The following is a 20,114-nucleotide window of genomic DNA, read 5'->3' as shown; positions in this document are numbered from 1 at the left end:
TATTCTTCGAGACACAGGAGCCACAGGAGATGTTATTTCTCGAAAATACATAGATAACGCAAAAATGACTGGAGAACATGTCTGGGTGCAATATCTTTTAAATGACCATGTAGTGTGTCTACCGTTAGCGGAAGTTGAAATTAATTGCGAACTTGGTCATATAAAGACAAAGGCAGCTGTTGGTACAAATGATCCTGGCAAATATGTATTGGGTAACAAAACTGCTCAGTTGTTCAAAGATAAACAATTCTTAAATTTAGAAAAAATAAATGCAGTTTTGACATGATCTAAAGTAAAAAGCTCTAATGAAGAAGATCGAAGCAGAGAAACCGAAATGGAGAAACTAGAAGAACTGACGTTTATTGAGAGTGACGAAGATATTTTACCGCAAGCTGTTGAGGAAGACAAGGAAATTAAGAAAATGATTAATGTTAATTCAAAGGAGTTAACTGAATCTCAGCATCAAAGAAGAGATTGCGTCATTGCTGAACGAAGCTAAAAATGAAAATTCCAGCGAGACAAATGATTTCAAAGTAAAGAAGAACAGGCTGTTGATGAAAAAGAAATGAAATAAAAATGAAAATGAAAGGGAATTAATTGTTATTTCTGAAAAATATAGGGATCAAATGCAGAAGTACACAACTTTGATGCTGAACCAAGCAAATAATAGTGCTAAAACTCAGGGTAATTTGGTTAATACTCACCCTCCTAAAGGTCAAGTTTGTGTCAATGATTCACAAAAGTCTGATAAACAATCTAAACGTTCATCTCCTGATGAGAAAACTGAAGTTATTGATATGGAAGTTGGCTCACTTTATTTACCTGCTGATTCATCTTCTGTAGATATAGTGTATATGATTATTCCTCTACAAGTTCCCCAGTTCCTTCTTCTCCAAAAGGAAACATGTGTTTGACAGTTTGTTAACAGCAGATAAAAGAGCTTCTGTTAAAAGAACTCATGAAGGTGCTTCTAAAGTTAAGAAATTAAACATACGTTCAGGATCTATGCACGCGTCAGAAAACTTAGCAAAGAGGCACAAACATGATGAAGGATACTCAAAGTTGCCATATTCAATGAGAGTGCAAGTAGCAGATAAGAAAAACGAATCGGTGAATCTGGATTATAGTAACTTGGCGATTTTTTGGCGACCAACCCTGCTACAGCAACCTGCTAGTTTTTTTTTTTTTTTTTTTTTTTTTTTTTAAGTCAACATTTTTTCCAACAATCTGCTAGCCGAATTGCGCTTATGCTAGAACTTTTATGGAACAAAAGTGCTTAATCATGACGAAGATTACGTGCGAAATTGTTTCTAAGTGCTTGTTAGCTAAAATCACGTGGGAAAGTGCAGAATCACTCACTACTTGTCGCGTTTTTAAGAATTGCACATGCTCGGTATCCGTGTACACGTCGACATATTTTCACTTAAAAAAACATCCCAGAATTGCACAAAATGGCATTGCGCATACTCTTGACTTTATCCATGTACACATCGACCTATTGTCACTTAATAAGTCAAAGAAAATTGACAAAAGTCCAATTCTTCCTACTTTTGTAAAAAGCGGCAAACAAATAAGTGGGCGATTCTGCACTTTAGCCAAATCACGATCGGAATTTTCCGGAAAGTAGTGGAACAAACGTGCACAGAAATGTTTTTTACAGGGCAAATTTGGAACTGTGTACTTCTCAGATTATTGCTCGTAACCATTATCGCCTTACCAAAATGTCGCCAAACTACCTGTTATCATATTCCAAAGATTAGCCAAAGATTCATCTCGCAAAAAGCAAAAACTATCTGACAAGAAAGAATTGACAAAAATTAAACGATTCTCAGTTAAAAGTTCTAGATGAATTGCCAAGTTCTGGAGTTGAGATGCAAGTCAAGGAGAAGTTTTTAAAGAAACTAAATAGACCAGAGCGTGTTGTTGAAGAAGCAAACCTACTACAAAACACAAAGCAAGCACACTCACTTGATTTCAATAAGGAGTTTATTTTGCAAATTGATGTTTCAGACTCTGTGTGTCATTTTAGCTCAAAAAGATGAACGAGACATTGAACATCTAGTATTATACATCAGTAAGAAGTTTACAGGAACTGAAAAAAAGTACTCTACCACAGAAAAGGAATGCGCCGCCATAATATTTGCTGTAAAGAAACTTCAATGCTACTTAGAAGGGCATACTAAATTCCTCATCATGACCGATCATAATCTCCTAGTTTGGCTCAAAAATAATGTGAGTCTAAATCCACGATTTATGAGATGGGCACTAGTACTATACAACCCTACAATTACACGGTCGTTTCTCGAAGTGGTAAAATCTATAAAAATGTAGACGCATTAATTCGTACTCCCTGGCCTGATTAAATAATCTCTTTCTCTATATAGATAAAAAAAAATATTTTGTTCCTTCCTCTCTTCCTCAGTGTATGTTATTATGTTATTTCTTGTATTTCAATTCTATATTGTGCTGATATTGCTGTTTTGAAAAAAAAAAAAAAAAAAAAAAAAAAACGTAAAGAAGAAGAGGAAGAATGACCTTGATTGTTTGCATTAGCTGTACATAAGTCATGTGATCTCTGAGGTCATCTGCATTGTTTGTTTACAAAAAGGTATACATAAGTCACGTGATCAATGAGGTCATCGGAATGTATCTCATTCTGAAGTTTTTACCAGCTAGTAGTAGTATGAAATTTTTGCCACTAAGAATTTTCTTCAAATTATCTATCTCCGTGAATTAGAAATAAAATTTATGTTCTAATAAGAAGATTGCCTGTTTTGTCAATTACTGCAAAATACATCACAATATAAAGAAGGAACTCTTCTGCAAGTTTTTCTTTTCTCCAAGGAAAGGCCGTTAATACAGGTATTTCATAAAAGTAAAAAGCTATCCGTTTCCACCTTTCAGTGTCCAATTAATCTATTCTCATCTTTCAATGTAAGTATTCAATTGAAGTATCATTTGGAAATTCAGTATAAATGATAAACAGATTTTTCAGACTTTTTTGTAATTCTTGAAAATAAAAGCATGAGGGAGGAAAAATTAATTCTATACAGTTTAATATATAAATGAAAAAACATAATCCAATTATTTTTAGAGTGTTAATGTAAAGTAAGTGCAAAGAGTGAATATATATACATATATATATATATAAAAATTTTAGATATATATTCGTACATAAAACCTAAAATTTTTAATTTTATTGTTATTGTTATTTCGATGAAGTAATGGGCTTTAATTTTTTGTTCCTTTGGAGATCTGAAATCGCGTTGGGGTATATATTTGACTCTAAGAATGAGGAATAAAAAATTATAAACACTTTTATTGCGTATTTAATTTTTTTCTTGTGTGTGTTTTTGTTCATTAAAATAGTCAAGAAGAACGAAGAGCGTTTTCAGATCTCTTCAGTTGTTCGTATTTTAATGTTTTAAATATATTATAGGCAAAATAGTAAGAAATCCATAACCAAATTCCAGATACATATTGCGTGGTAATAATATTGAGGTATTTTTTTATATAAAAAAATTGTAATACTGTTTATATACACTGCTCGACATTGTAAATGCAACACCAAGAAGGAGTGGTCAGAAAGTGATGAAATTTGGAAAAAAGACAGAGACAGCAGGCAGCAATAAGTGATCTTTATTTTCAAAATGATAGTCAGAGGCGTTATCCTACTGAAAAATTGCATTAGGCAGCCCCTGAAGGTAGGGGATTGCCACCGACCGCAGTACATTATCTAAGTATCGTTGGGCCGTCATAGCGCTCTGAATACGAACTAGAGGTGACCTGGAATCGTAGGCAATGGCGACCCAAACCATTATGCCACGTTGTCGCGCGGTGGGGCGTTCCACAGTTACTGCCGGATTAGATCTGTCTCCACGTCGACGCGACACACGTATGCGGTGACTGTCGCTGGATAAACAGAAGCGTGACTCATCTGAGTACACGACGTTTCGCCATTCTGTCATCCACATCGCTCCTGTCCAGCACCATTCTAAACGTTGGCGTTAATACTGTGGGTCAATGACAATCTTAACGGATGCCGTGAGTGCAGGCCACGTTCAACCAATCGACGGGAAATGCTTTTGGTCGACACGGGAATATCCAGGGTATCTTGCACACGCTGCAGAATGGCGGTGCAAGTGACTTGCGGGACCACCACAGCTTGTTGGCGGATGCTTCGATTTACGCCGAGGCCTACGTGATATACGTATCACGTAGGCCTCAATTTACGCGTGCTGACGTCACTCTGCTGCACCTGTACCCCTCCTTATTCCCACATTTCCTTGTTCCAACCATGTTCGCCATAGCCGATGTACTGTGCTCGCATCCATGTGGGTATCAGCTGCGATTTGACGTAAGGAGCAACCCGCTCTTCTTAGTCCGATCACCATACCCCTCGTAAAATCTTCGATAATTCTTCTGGCAGAAATAACGACACGAATATTGCGCATTCTGTACGTTCTTTCTCTTATATCTTACTTCAAGTGCGGCGGAGAGTTGCGCATTTCGCATCATTCGCATAACTCAGTGACGTGCGTCTACTCTAAAATTAGCATAAATTTCTGACCACTTCTTCTTGGTGTAGCATTTTCAATGTCGAACAATGTATATACAGAGAAAGAGATACAGATATAGATAAACACCCCTACTCCAAAACTCAGCAACAAAGATAAAACGAAAACTATTTAATAGATATGCGTGAAACTGATCCAAGAGGTTGGTGTGGCATTATGAGACCATACAGAAAACAAAAAAGCAAAGACGTACAAAAACCATATGTAATACGACCATCACATCGCGAAGGACCAAATGGGTCGGTAGAATGTGCAAAGGAAACATCACGCTAATAACGGGTATCATACTTTCTAGCTGATATGCAAGCTTGACAACGGCGGGCAAGCTGGCAGATACGGAATAAATTACTTGATATTTGTACTGCTTATTTAAAATTATATACTTAATAGATGCAAGGATGGGTTTTGCAAAATACTGAAAAAAAAAATTATTGGAAGGGAAAATGTAATTGAAATCATAATATTTTCAGTTTTTACATAAAAATGGTCTTTTACATTTTTTCTCAAAAGCTAATTCATTAATTGAAAAATCGATCCTTTAAAGTTATTAAGAACATTTTAATAAATACAATAAAATTTTGGAGCGAAACGTTGAAATTGTAGGGAAAGAAAAACATTTTAAATGCTCAATTTTTCTTCAAAAAATATTAATTTAAAAAATATTGCAGCAAAAATTTTTTTCAGCTTAAAATCATTTTGTTTTACAACACTATTTAATAATATTCATAAAAATAAACCTTTAAAAGTCCTTAAATAAAAAAAAGTTCTTAAATAAAAAAGTCCTTAAATAAAAAAAGTTCAAAAGGGGTCGAGTCCTAGGCTTTACACTTGATTGAAAAATTTTTGCTTGTAATCATAAAACTAAGCAATGAAATTAGAAATAAATCCGATAAAATATCATGATACAGCGTTCTCGTTATCTGTTCATTTTCCAGAAGCCTTGGCTCTCACTTCGTGCAATTGTTATACGTTTGTTCTCTTATCAATGAAATGATACTCTGTAGTATATATATATGCTAAATTTTGCTCTTTTAGATCGCTTTATTGTAGTATAGGATGGAATACTTAAAGGATTTAAACGTTACACCTATTCTTATAGGAATTCTGTTATCTGTTGCCACACTGTATTGGTGGTGCAGCAGACGCAGTTATAAACTTCCGCCTGGCCCCGTTGGTCTCCCTCTTGTAGGGTATCTACCATTCCTTGATAAAGAATCTTTCAAATCATTTAAGAAATTGACTGAAAAATACGGAAATATATTCAGGTCTGTAATTTTTTTATTTTGTGTTTATTATTAAGAAATGAAGTATGTGTGAGACAATTTGTCGCATTTTAGAAAAACGATGGTACTTAAAGACATCAAATTTCGAATACACGTAATTCTGCACAAAGATCAAATTTTAAATATTTTATTTTATTTTTTATCTTTTTATTTTATATTTTGAGCTAATTTAATGAATTATATATTTAAAAAGAGTCATAAAATCTTCATGTGTTATTTCAGCACTCATATACTTACAAATATGCACACGCCTTTTATGATTTCCAGCATAAAAAATTAAAATTTGAAAACTGAATAAAATAAAAATATGAAATAGCAAAAAAAATATAGTTTAAAGAAGAGAAAAGATCTTTGAGTAGTTCGTTAAGTAAAACAGAATCTCTCCTTTTAAATATCTTTTGTTTATTTGCGATAATTTACAAATATTATTTCAGCTACACTATTTTATTTTTCAGTGTATGAAAGAATCTAATTATTTCTATAACTGTTTACTACTGTTATTATTATTACTATTTATATTTCTGTCACTATTTCATTATTTCTTTGTCCACCAGCAGCCGAGCGGTAATGTCGCTGAACACTGGTAGTTCCGTCCGAGGTTCGAATCCCGCGAACGGGCTGGCTGCATGGGTGTTTTCGTGGTTTTCCCCATGTCTAACGTGTATACAAGCTAGTTCCCCTTAGAAAGTCCTCCACGAAGGCATCCCTCCCCTCAGACAGATAGCCCTCGAGGCTTTGCCGTAATTAAATAACCTAACCTACTAAAGATATGATCAACTTAAAACTATTTTGCGATATTGCTCTTGAATATAATTTTACGGTTTAAGTGCGAAGAACGTGATATTTAATCAATAAAGTTAACACGCAAAATGTTAAATAAGCGCCCCTTTGGACGTAATTTAAAATCTGAAACCTTTCAGATTTTTTTTTTATTTATTTATATAATTATTTTGAGTTGCTTGTATGTGAGATATATTTTCGTAATGAAGACATCGTTCGCTAGCCAATGAACCTAGGTATTGTCATTATGAGCATGCTAGATTATAAACAATGCTTTCCCATGTTGTTTCCTTGTATCTCGAAATACTTATCTAAGAATGCGGCATTCCAAAGAATGCGTAGCGATTAAAGAAAGTGCGGGTATGAATTACGGAAAACGATAAGATTTCCGGATAATTCAAACAGTCATTGTTTATAAAAATGCTACTTTAAATTGTTATTTTACCTTTCAGTTTTAATCTACAATCTAAAATTTTCATTTCCGACAAGAATTTGATTTATGAAAGTATTGATAAGCTTTCCGTTCATCCAGATAACAATCAAGTCACTTAAGCCTTATCAACCCAGATGATAAAAAAACTCTAAATTATATTTGCCATCTTTGTTGTAGAAATGTACTAATTAACATTGCAAAAACCTTCTATAGCTTGAATACAAAGTAATATTACAAAACTATGTTAATAAAAAATCCGATGCGGGCACCAGATGACTTTCTTCAATGGCATATTAAATTATACACATTTTTGATGCATTTCATTTAAACTTTTTTTTCATTATAGATGTATTGACCCCACTCGGCAAAAAGATATTGAAGGTGCAAAATCTGAATTAAATATTTTATTGAGTTTCAAATGTAAACAAATGGCGGTTCGTTAGACTTAATTCGCCACTTGTAAATGGATGATAATTCTACAACTATTGCATACAGAAAATCTAAAGGCTTAAAAGTCTTAACAGGAACATAAAAACCACATAATTCAATCACTTTTAAGCAAAAAATGCACAATTTACCAACAAATAACAATTAAAAAAGACTAAGCTCACCGAGCCAGGTAACAGAGTGGGTCTGTATATATATATGTGTGTGTGTGTGTGTGTGTGTGAGCGTGATTGGTGCATCCGATTGCAACGAAAAAGGGAAGTGCACAACTACATGTTATAGCAGTCCCATATACAAAATTTCAACATTCTACGGCTACTCGTTCTTGTCTAGTTGCAGAAGTGTTCATTTTATACTAATTTCTATAACACCATAATTGTCTAGTAAGGTGATTTCTTTTCATTTCCGTGTTATTTTACACCTTAGTAAGTATCGTATATTGTGGGTCAGTTTCATTAAATTCTGCATGTAACTTTTAGAGCAATCGTCATTTTTGTAATTTTTTCTTAAATAATGATAATCAGTGTACTTACGTACGTACCTACAGACGTCATAAAAAAGTCCTTTTAAATTCATTTTACAATCCATTACGGAAAATAGAATCATCTATTCTGTTCGTATGTACATTGCACTGGAGAAAGAACACAGATCTAGCTTTTAACACGAACACGAGTTACACTCCAACTGCAGAGGTGAGGCCGAAACCTCCAAAGACCACCCTTACAATTCAATATGTAGCGAACTCACATCCCGAGACAGACTTGCCAATAACCTTACAGTCCCTGTCAAGCCTGACTAGACCCACCGTAAAAGACGCGCTTTTAGGTCAGTGAACGCAGCTAATCTTCCTCATACTATCCACTCCCAACAAATGGACCCTACGAGTGGGTTGTCCATACCTACTAGAGACATAACGGGGAAAAAAAAAAAAAAAAAAAAAAAAAAAGATATTTTGGTTGAAACATGATACCCGAAATTTCTCTCGATTACAATGCATCTTTTACTTCGTACAAAGAAGTAAAAAAGCTGTCTGCTAGTTGAGAGCCCTAAAATACTACAGGGTTTAATCAGTATTAAATAAAACCAATCGTTCAGGCAAAGTCTTTTTAAGATTAACAATTACATCATAATTATTTAACACTTAATTACAGTGAATAAGGGTATTTAAAAAAGCCACGATTATTATTTTGTGTGATAACTGTATTTTTTCGGCTTTAGCCGTTTACAGGCGTTGGCCACTACTAAAGCCAAAAGCGGTGGTCTCTTTTTTCTGGAGGCACCTAATATGTGTTCTACTGTTGCCTCCTATGAAGGGACGGACTAATAACATGCATGCCGTCTCTGGGATTCGAACTCGATCCCTTCGGTATGGCAGTCAGAGTTACTAACCACTTCCCCGTCTGGGCGGCATTCTTTATTTCAATAAAGCATCAATTTCCTCCTCATCTGCCATAATTATTAATAAATTATATAATCCGGCATAGTTATTAATAAATTATAATGATTATTAAAGATATCTCCATGAAGCAGTAGCCCGCAAAAATATCAAATATTCATATGCATTATATGAAGTATAACACTTTTTTTAGGTATCTGAAAAACTAGCAAATAAATAAATTTATAACCTACCTACTATACCTAACCTTCCTAATATAACAAACCTTCCTAACCTACAAATTATTATTCATCATAATATCATTACAAATTGTTTTTCATTCCAATATCTTTGCTATTTATTATAATATCATTACAAAGTATTATATAGGTTTTTCTTTCTCCCCAGTCTATATCTTGGGAGGAATTTTACAGTTGTGCTCAACGACTACAAACTCATAAAAGAGGCTTTCAACCAACAGGCTCTTCTGGACCGGCCACCACATATATTTGATTTCCATCCTGATGGTTTCGGTAAGTTAGATTAACGTTCAAAGAAAATTATAAGCTTAGATTAGTAAAACAATGCTTTGGCTGTCTTTATCTTAATGCTATCTGTAGCTGTAACTTACTATTGTATAATCTGCAAACAAGTACTTTGACCACTGCCTAACAGAAACAGTAATTTTCTACGCTTATAATTTCGTTCAAATTTTAGCAGGCTGAATATGCTATATTAAACAGCACCTAATATTTTCATATTCCATGTGAACTGCATATCGGATTTCGATTGATTGAACAATGACAGTAATGTATAAAAGAACATACATTACTATTGACAACAGACAGTAGCCAATGTAGGAAGTCAAGATTTCCAATAGTCTTGAACAACTTAAAGAGCATAAAACCGAAAACGGATATAGCCACCAAAAAGGGTTTAGGGCTAACTTCATATAAAATCGAAAGGCGAAGATCAAAACATTTTTATTATTAAAAGCCTCCAATATGTAATTCTTATAATTCTACGCGTTCACACAACATAATGTTTGGCACATTCATACAACCGACTGACTTCTTCGTAAAGCCTATTTTAGGAATATTATTTAAGTTTTTGGTTACAGTCTTCTAAATCGCTTTAATGGTAAAACTAACGAATTTTCAGGTGGCACTTTACAACAGGCAAGATAATATGAGCCTATTAATCGTTAAAAAAGGCCCGGTGGCACAGTAGCTAGCGCATCGCGCAGCAGCACCACAGGTCAGGGGTTCGAACCCCAGGCTGGGCAAGTTCGACTCAGCCTTTCATCCCTTGATTTCCATCCCTTGGGTCGATAAAATGAGTACCAAGTTCGCTTGAGGACTAAACACTGGGGGTCCTGCGACCAGGCTGACCACTTGTTCAGGGCATATGCTTACGCACGCCGGGGCCCACGGTCAAGAAAGCAGATTTCGGGGCACTGCAGACCTTGGCCCATTAGGGCTGTTTGCGCCACTGAGTTTAGTTTAATCGTTAAAATCTTTCCTATCCGCTTTTTGCTTTAGTGTATGTACTGTATGTACTGTGTATAAAAAAAAAATTAAAACTAAAAAAAGATTATAAAATATATATAGATATAGCGGGATTCGAATGTATAAACGTTATATATTTTCATGCAGGTATGGGTAGAAGTGTGTGGAATACCAGAAGTTCACCATTGGTAGTACAAGTACACTACGAAAAAAAAAATTGGGACAGTTCCTATATCTTTCGTTCTAGTGGACCGATTGACGAAATTCAGCTTGCGTTTTTCATGTCTCGAAAGAACGATTTATATATAGCATTGTTCTAATACAGGTATTTTGACACAAAACCGTCCTTTTCCTGAAATAACATGCGCATGTTTTTCCATATTTCGATTCTGCGACTCAAATAATGCCAAACTGCCAAGTTTTGTAAAAATCGCACGAGTAGTTTTTAAAAAAGTACCTCGCAAACTTTTGGCTCCTCAATGTTAATTGAATTTGATACATATTTATTAATATCTCATTTTTTATTAAACTTTTTTTATTCTTCCTTTCATATTTTGGAATTCAGGTTCATTCCAAATAAAACTTGCCTATTTTTTTATGATTTATTTTTAAATTTTGTATTTTTAAATGATTTTTATAGATTTTTCAAAAAATATTTTGAATAGTAACCTATAAACATTTTGGCATTATATTAAAGTAGATATATTTCTAAATATACCTGGAAAAAATTAGAGTTTTTTATTCAAAATTTCCTAAGGTAAATGTAAATTTACATTTTGGCGTATTTTGAAATTTGCCGTATTTATCATAAACGATAATAACGAAAATGTGTTTTACGCACATTTTTGTTAAAATTATTTGGAAATATGAACGATAACTTTTTTCCGCTCGTGAACGATGAAGAAAAAGGAAAGAAAAATAGATTGCCATAAATTAAGAAGTTCGCCAAGTGAATTATTCTTGGCGCAAACTGAAGAAAAATTGCCAAAATAAATTTTTAAATTTCTCCGTAAACTTCTCACCAAAAATTACAAAATTTAATATCCAGGCATTATTTGAGTCATAGAATGGAAATATGTAAAAAAAAAAAAAAAAATAAACTGGCATGTCATTACAGAAAAAATCCGATTTTGTGCAAAATACCTATGTGAGAATAATGCTATATATAAATCTAATATATATCCTAAGTAGCGCTTTCGAGACATGAAGAACGCAAAGTTGAATTTCGTCAATCGGCGCAGTAGAACGGAAGATATAAAACTTTTTTTTTTTTTTTTCCTCCCGCAGTGTATAGTCCAAACTTACTAACTGTACAAATTCGCTCTAATTTTGAAAAAGAATATTTCAGAAGGAAGCAATCCGATGATCTTCCACTCCTTTTTTCCCTACCAGCAACCTATCTAGAGCAGCGGTCGTCAACCCTTAGAACTTCACGGACCATTACATATAATTTTATATTTGGTGAACCACTAATATGAATTAAAAAAACATCTTAAATCAGACCTTAAAAACAACATATTAATACGCAAAAACACCCTGATTATGGGTAACAATTAAAACACTATTAACATCTCACAAAAGCAAGAACAAATCGGCAAACGCAAAGCAATATCAATAAACTGAAAGTGTTATGCTACCAATTTTTAATTATTGTAAGCATAATAATATCGCTTACTCAGCAATGGCGCCATCGATCAACAGTCAGAAAAAACAAAAACGGAAACTTCCAGTGATGCAATTATAAACAAGAATGCAGATGGATCTCTTAAAAATCCATCAAGTTGTCTATTGACACGGAGAAAAACTGTATTATTAACAACTACAATAGCATATGTTTGAATTCAAAAGGAAAGGGAATTCTAGTTTGCGCTATTATTGATAACAGCAGCATGTCCATGGATGCCAACTCTCACTTTCAAATGTCGCTAGATACACCTGCAAAAGAAGCTAAATTCAGAAGGAATTTCGCTAAAAATAATAGCTAAATTTTAAAAAAAGTATAATCCACATTCCATAATTACTCGTCATTTTTTAAACTGAACTTCATAAAAATATGAATAATGCCTCAATTTTTCTGCAGACCATCAAAACGTTTTCACGAACCACCGGTTGGCGACCGCTGAACTAGAGGATCTTCTGCTCACGGTGTATTTTGAGTGCTCCCTTGCCGCACAGATACCATACGAACGTCAAACATGTTGTTTTCTCCGGGATTCGATCCTGCAGCCATCGGTACTTTGTATCCCAGGTCATCGTTGAGAAAGCATCACTAATCACTATATCATTATATAATCTAAATATTAAGAATAGATTATTTATGTTTCTATTTATTTAAATATATTTTATAACAAAAACAATTTTTTTACAAAACTGAGCGACAATTTAGGAATAATTGTAAAGTTTATGTTAATTAACCCTCTGTCTTATTATTTTACATTTACTATCTCTTCTGCTTTCGTCAGCTCCCCACCAGGATGCAAATTAGCTCGTAGCTGGGAATATTTCAGAAAATTTACTAAAAACACAAACACCCGACTTGCAAAAGTCACGCATCGGTGGCTAAATCTACACATGTCGAAGCAAATCCTCAACCAAACGATAATATCAGAAAAATACCTCTATTACAAACGCCCTCAATTTAAGTAAAAATCCTACGAAAAATTTTATCACTAAAGACCTTAAAATTATTTCAGATCTTCTACATCTTTTTTAACAAATCCGAGAAATTTTTTATTCTTTATTGAGCACATTGATCAGACGAACTGTGACTGTTAATTCATCTTTAGTTTCTATTCGAAAATAAAAGTGAAAATATTATCAAATGAAAGGGCACTTTTGGAACTAATAGCACTTTTGGAATTAATTCTTTCTCAATTCTATTACGAGAATTCAAGTTCCTTTAGAAAGTCCTCCACGAAGACATTCCTTTCCTTAGGCAGATAGCTCTCGAGTGCTTTGACGTAATCAAATAAACAAAACCTGTTCTCAATTCTGTCAAATTTAGGGCATGCACGTCATTTGGCTCTTTCGTAATAATATGGCGAATTTTACTTCGGCTCTGAACTGTGATAACCGTTCTGAAGCAATCACAGGATTTTCTTCGCTGAATTGAGCTACTTCTTTTACGAGTAAAATGCAGTTCTTCACTTCTGGTAGACTCTAAAAGATGCCCGGTCAAAAGTGGGCAGCACACTCTACTAGTTTCAAACTTAAAATTATCACTTTTGTTGAATTCTGTAAACGGAACTGAAGATATTATTAGCTGCAACAGTGGAAGTGGGTGATAAAAATGTCACGCGCAAGTAGACAACTGGCCTTCACCTGCTTCTGGCAGAAAGAGACATCTAAGAATTGCTAGAAAAATTTTAATCGGGCCCGATGTTGAACAATTTAGTTAATGTATATTAAGATTTAATTAAATAAAAATTATACTTTTCCAATTACAACTTATATCTTTTCTTCTTCTTTTTTTTTCCCATCATTTTGTAAATTATTTTGTAATCACTTTGAACATGCGTATAATTTTACTTTCAAGCTGCTGCAGTTAAAAAAGGCAAGTTAAATTTACAGCTTATACACGGAAATATAAAGTAAATGAAAAATTTACCCTCTATGATGGCTATGGTAGACAATACTTCTCATGATAACATTAAGTTAGGCCTTTGATTTAAGTATCTTAAATCAGCAGACAGTGGTGTTCACACAATCTTTCATTTTTCATTTAAAATGCCAAAAGTTAAAATACGATTATAGTATGCAAGATATGGTCATCGATGACATTAAACATACAATATCTACAGCCTAAACAGTTCGCAATCCTTTTTTTATAATTCCCAGGTTTTGTAGGAACCAACGGTGAAGAATGGACAGACCAAAGAAGATATACTATGAAGATTATGAGGGATATTGGACTCGGGAAGAGCCAGTGGGAAAATTTGTTAATGGTAATTAAATATTTTTCAAAAAGTTCGAGTACAATTTGCAGTAAATTTATTAGTGTGTGTGTATGTCTCTATTAAAACTGTTAAATTGTTGTGTCTAGAACCTTCAGAAATATGATACAAGACATTCATATTCATCTGTGTCCTTCAAAAGTCAACCTAACTAGCAGCGGTGTTCATTTTTGTCTAATTCTTCGTTCAAGCAAGTTGATGCGTTCCTTATTATACATATGTTTAAAAACTTAAATTTGCAATCCATTTCTAAGGTTGAATTGCCCTTAACAAAATGCAGAAATTAATTTGAAATAAATATATGCATAAAAGTCTGTATCAGTATTAAACTACAATTCTTAAATGTGCTTCTGAAGAACGCTCCTTTTACACTCATGTCCATAAATTAAGGATAATTCGGAGTCACGCGGAAATCGAACTCTAAAATAAATACATCACCTGTAAAATCACTACACACATCTTCAAGAATCATATGCAAATTTCAGGAAGTAACTAGATGACACCGATGGTACGTCACAATGACGAGAGTGTAAGAGAGTGATATATAAGGAATACAGGCAAAGAAGTAAAATTGTTCGCAGGCGCTTTATAAGCATTTCAGTGCAATAACCGAATAGTTATGACACAAAGGACGCATTTGGATGATTTTTTACGTGGTAGAATTATCGGCCGTTTGGAATATGAGCGTACTCAACTGGAGGTAACAGACAAACTTGGAATTGCCCAGAGTGTCATCTCCAGGCTTTGGCAACGATTCCAAGATGACGGTTATGTGAGTAGACGTTACAGCACAGGTCGCCCCAGAGTTACAACGCCGAATGAGGACCGGTATTTGGCAGTTACTGCCAAAAGAAACAGGCGGAGCACAGCCTCAGACCTGTCTCGTCAGCTCTCTTCAGCCACTGGTACGACAATTTCAAGGCAGACCGTGTACAGACGCTTAGGGCAGACTGGTCTATATGCTCGTAGAGTCAGATGCGTTCCATTTACTGCAACTCACTGTCTCCTGTCACTGTCACTGACTTACTGTCTCCTGCGGTTAGTCTGGAGTAGAGAGCATGCATTGTGGACACCGCAACAGTGGGCTTGTGTGATATTTTCCGACGAGTCCAGGTTTAGCTTGCAGTCTGATTCTCGCCGGACTTTTATATGGAGAGCTCCAGGTACCCATTACCACCAAGAAAACATCATTGAACGACACCGTTACGGTGGTGCAGGAGTGCTCGTTTGGGGTGGAATTATTCTGGGTTCCAGACCTGACCTGCAAGTTCAAATTGGAACCATGACAAGCCAAATCTATCGGGACGTCTTTCTGGAACAACATGTACGTTTGTTTCGAGACGCCACGGGCGCATAATTTGTGTTTATGGATGACAATGCCCGTCCTCACCGTGCAAACATCGTAAGCGAATGCCTTCAATCTGAGGATATCACCCGTATGGACTGGCCAACATTCTCACCGGACTTGAATCCAGTAGAGCACGTGTGGGACATGCTTGGTCGACGAGTTGCAACCCATCAACCTCCTCCTACATGTCTACCGGAACTTCGGAGAGCATTGCTTTTTGAGTGGTGTCATATTCCCCAAGATCAGATCGATAATTTGATACTCAGCATGCCTAGGCGTTGTACGGACTGTATTGCATCGTCTGGGAGACATACAATGTATTAACAATCATACCAACCATGTAATATTGGTTTTTTGTAAATAGGTGTTTTTTGTAATTTGCTCCAGGGAGAAAAAAATCGCTAATTTTTTTAATAATATCAAACATATACCATCATTTTTTGCTCTTTACCTTTTGTTTAATAAATAATCTTTGCAAATAAGTTAAACTCTTCCTTTGCCTGATTTCGCATTATCCTTAATTTATGGACATGAGTGTAGATTTAAAAGGGTATACTCAGTTTGTCTTACAATTAAAAAGTAGTCTAACCCAGAGTTTCAACTGTTTCAACTGTGGGTCGCGACCCACAGTTTAATGACACCATCCCCATGGGGGTCGCGGGACCTGCAGCAGTGGTTCGTCAAACATTTTAGCCATTTTGATAATTTTTTAACTTATTATAATAATTTTACAATTGCAATATGTTTTTGCGCCATGTATCGGAAAATTGAAAAAGATAAGACAATAAAGATAAAGAAAAAACGAAAACGTTTACGATACATTCTTTTTATAATATAAACGTTCGTTTTACTTGCTTTGCACGTGACACTGTCATTTCGTCTGTTACTTATTTAAAATTTTCACACTGTTCTATATTTCAAAATTAGAAATGAAAGTTAATGACCTAAAACTGCAATTTTTTAACCGGTATTTCCAAAACTCAAGACAGGGTAGGTGCAGGGTTTGCAATTATTATCAATAATGTTGTTACAGAATATCAATTAGACTTAACGATATTTCTTGAGTCTTTCAAGTCAAATTAGTTGCAATAAAAGAAGCTTTCAACTAGATAATAAATAATCTGTAATATTTTAAGATAATGATGCTATTAAATTTTTAGTCGAAGAGTTTTTCAAAATTTGCCATTGTATGCAAATAGAATCTGCAATATTTCGTAGCTTAAAATATTTTTTGCTTCAAAAAACCGATGTAAAATTATTCTAGATTCATGATCATTGTGACATTTGCGGTAATGAGATGTTTGATTTTTTTCTTATATATGCAACTGTTTCGACTGATATCCTTATTACCACTCCTTTTTCAGAGAGAATCATCAGAAGTTTGTTAAAAAAGAATTCAAAGAAAACTACAATGAAGAATAGGTTAATGGATCTACAAGGCAAAAAGTATAAAACATAATATCATAAGTTTCAGAATCTCTATTATGATGAGGTTTTTAATTGGCTCAAGCTGTTACATGACTGCAATTCTTAAAAGTGCCTGTGAAGAACGCTTCTTTTAGATTTACAAAGATATACTCAATTTGTCTTACAGCTAAAGAGTAGCCTTTTACACTGCCAGATAAATTCTCGTCCGTTTTTACAAAAATGCAAAGATTGGCTTTGGTAATAAAGCCAATCTTTGCATTTTTGACCAAAGCCTATAATACTCATTTGCTCAAAGTGACTATACAATGTAAATGCGGAAAACTAAATCAAGAGGACGGAATTATAGTCAGAAATATTACATTATTATATTATCAGAAATATTACAATATAAACATTATATTCAGAAATGTCCAATTACGTTAACATTTAGAAGAGAGTTCTCTAATAAAATATCTTCTTATAACAGTAAATTATTATTTACCTCTCCCAAAGTACGCAGATTAATGGAGTACTTTACTGGCGCAGATACATAGAACGCAATGATAGCATAGAACGTAGAATGTTGAATCCGTAGTGAAGAACAAACTTTGCAGCCGAGGCAGACTGAAAAATTAACTTTTTTTTTAATATACTGTTGCGACAGGACGAGAGCACAGTGAAATAGCGTGTTTACAGGAAGGGAGGTAGAAGCGAAAGTGCTCAGTCATCCAATACGGAAGCTCACCAAGAGAAAAGTTTCAGTTCACGAAATTTTCAGTTCATGTTTTAAATTAGCTATAACATCAGCGTTATTCAGGTCATATGGATTGATCTAGAAATTATTTAAATCAACAGCGTCTTGATTTTTATAAAATGGTTTTTCAGGTAATTTATACAAAACACCTTCCTTCTGATTATTTATTATTGTTTGTCTGTCTTAGTGAACTTTCTGTTTTTTCTTGTCATGTAAATAAGTTTTTTATCAGATGTATACAAATTTATAAGTTCTTACCTAATTTTTAAAGATTTAATAAGATATGGAAATAATTTATAAGTACTTTATACTTAGATAACTCCAAAATTCTTGTCTTTATAAAAAATCACGTTAGGTTTGTCAAAGATGTTAAGAAAAATATAAACGTTGTTACATGAAAACCCTTGTAAATATTTCTACGATCTCTGTAGTTGTTACAGTGATTTCAACGGCCAGAACTTGCACTGCAAAAGTTATCTATTTTATTTTATTTATTTTATTTATTTTATTTTATTTCATTTTATTTATTATTTATTTATTTATTTATTTATTTTGTCGAAAGTAAGTACTAAATTAATTTCTATTTGCAGGCAGAAGTGGAGGAATTCAGAGACTAGCTCAAGACCCATGATGGAAAACCTGTAAATATCTATAGATTCCTTTCTGCAAGTGTCTCTAACAATATGACGACTTTGGTCTTTGGGAAACGTCTCCCAGCTGGCGATCCTGCGAGAATTCTAGTGGATAAAAACGTGGAAGTCAGCGCTCGAGTGTTTTTGCAATCTGGATTCGTCAGCTTCTTTCCAAAACTATTATCATTAATTGCTAAGATTAGATTCACACAACTTGGGAAAGACAGAAAATTTTTGGTACAGTTTAGCAGTTTTTTGAAGTAAGTTAGAAAATATTGCCCTTTTTTATTTATTTCTGTACATTTCAGAATTCATGTTCCCTCTTTCTCCTCATTATGCAATATTTGTTCATAGATCATAAAAAGGGCGACATAAAAATTAAAAAAAAATTAAATAATTTTAAAGAAGGTCATTAAAAAAGGAAGAAACTAAAATACAAAATTTTAAATTTTGTTTCCATTTCTGATTTTACACTTTTAAAAACAAGAAATGAAAGCAATATGTTAAATTTTACATATTTAAAATTCTGTAGAAGAAATTGGAGCCCTCTTGAAAGTGGAACTCTAGGGCCTATTTTCCCTTGCGGAAATCAGGCTCCAAAGAAATGAAAAATAAATATTGAACTAAAAACCATAGATTTGTAAAATGTGTCATCACTGCGTAATAACTTACAGAACTAATAATAACGCCTAAAATGTTCGTCCGATCTGTATGAGTCATAAATAACGTACAATATAGAGATCACTAATCTTTATATAAAATTGAATAAAACGTTGAAACTTTGAGTCTGAAGTGTTACTTCTTGATTTATCAAAACTTACGTAGGAAAAATGATTAGATTTATGTGGCAAACAAGCTTTAATATGTTTCCTAACTGGCACTTTTTGCTTCAAACACTAAAGAGTAGGAAGCCTCACAGAACATTGATTTGTCGCTTTCGATGCGAGAAGTTGGATTAAATTGTTCGGAAAATCGAAACTGCTCTAAGGTTATTTAATTAAAAGAAGAAGACTTTGTAGAGGATTTTTCTGAGGACAAGTGGCTCATATTGGCTTTACATATGGAGAAAACCACGAAATGTTTCATGGAACAAGCCTGTACTCTGGGTTTAACGCGGGTGAAATACCAAAGTTCACCGGTCTCAGTACTCACTGGCGGTCTGAATGCAAGCAACTAAGCTGTTGTAATTCCTTTTATAAACTAAACTATATGTATTTTAACGCTTTATGCGTCTTACTTTATCCTTTTAACCGAATATTTCTTAACTTGATCTGAAAAAAAAAAAAAAAAAAAAATAAGGGAAAGCACTTAGTTATACAGCAGATTTTTTTTTTTTTTTTTTTTTTTTTTTTTTTTTTTTTTTTTTTTTTAAGTTCAGTAAAAAATCGTACATACGAAAACGATTTTTATTATTTACCATGTTTAGTTATACTTATATGCGTATCGACATTAGAAACGTCTATAGCTTGGGTGCTTCCATTTTTATTTTTTATATTTTTTAATAGTTTATGAGCGCAACTACGTATTTATCGTTCGTAAGGTTTAATGAATGCTCACGTTCCACGAGGTATGAGAACTTTCGTTTATCATTTGTGCGTGCTGGTAAATGACTTGCTT

General features: G+C 33.8%; 1 protein-coding gene and 1 pseudogene across 4 annotated transcripts in view; one reads left to right on the top strand and one right to left on the bottom strand.

Annotated features, from left to right (window-relative positions):
- The window catches only part of LOC118183368 (uncharacterized), a 71,993-nt gene that overhangs the window by 13,122 nt on the left and 38,757 nt on the right, over positions 1 to 20,114 (bottom strand). Inside the window, exon 1 of one of the 3 annotated variants that reach the window (XR_015038701.1) lies at positions 17,614 to 17,819. The exons of the other annotated variants lie outside the window; for them this stretch is intronic. The gene's annotated coding sequence lies outside the window, so the exon portion shown is untranslated. Of the gene's footprint in view, positions 1 to 17,613; positions 17,820 to 20,114 lie in introns of those variants that run through there. 3 annotated transcript variants of the gene reach the window in all.
- LOC118183367 (cytochrome P450 18a1-like) overlaps positions 5,546 to 20,114 on the top strand; it is a 42,425-nt pseudogene continuing 27,856 nt past the window's right edge. Inside the window, exons 1-4 of the transcript XR_015038689.1 lie at positions 5,546 to 5,842; positions 9,304 to 9,428; positions 14,241 to 14,347; positions 18,456 to 18,757. The product of XR_015038689.1 is annotated as a cytochrome P450 18a1-like (transcript). The remainder of the gene's footprint in view (positions 5,843 to 9,303; positions 9,429 to 14,240; positions 14,348 to 18,455; positions 18,758 to 20,114) is intronic.

The sequence above is a fragment of the Stegodyphus dumicola genome, chromosome 1, assembly GCF_044657685.1.
Source record: "Stegodyphus dumicola isolate Sdum_Otavi_A_Nest chromosome 1, ASM4465768v1".
Taxonomy (NCBI): Eukaryota; Metazoa; Arthropoda; class Arachnida; order Araneae; family Eresidae; genus Stegodyphus; species Stegodyphus dumicola.
The sequence above is the reverse complement of the archived record's forward strand: the minus strand, read 5'-3'. Positions and strand labels throughout refer to the sequence as shown.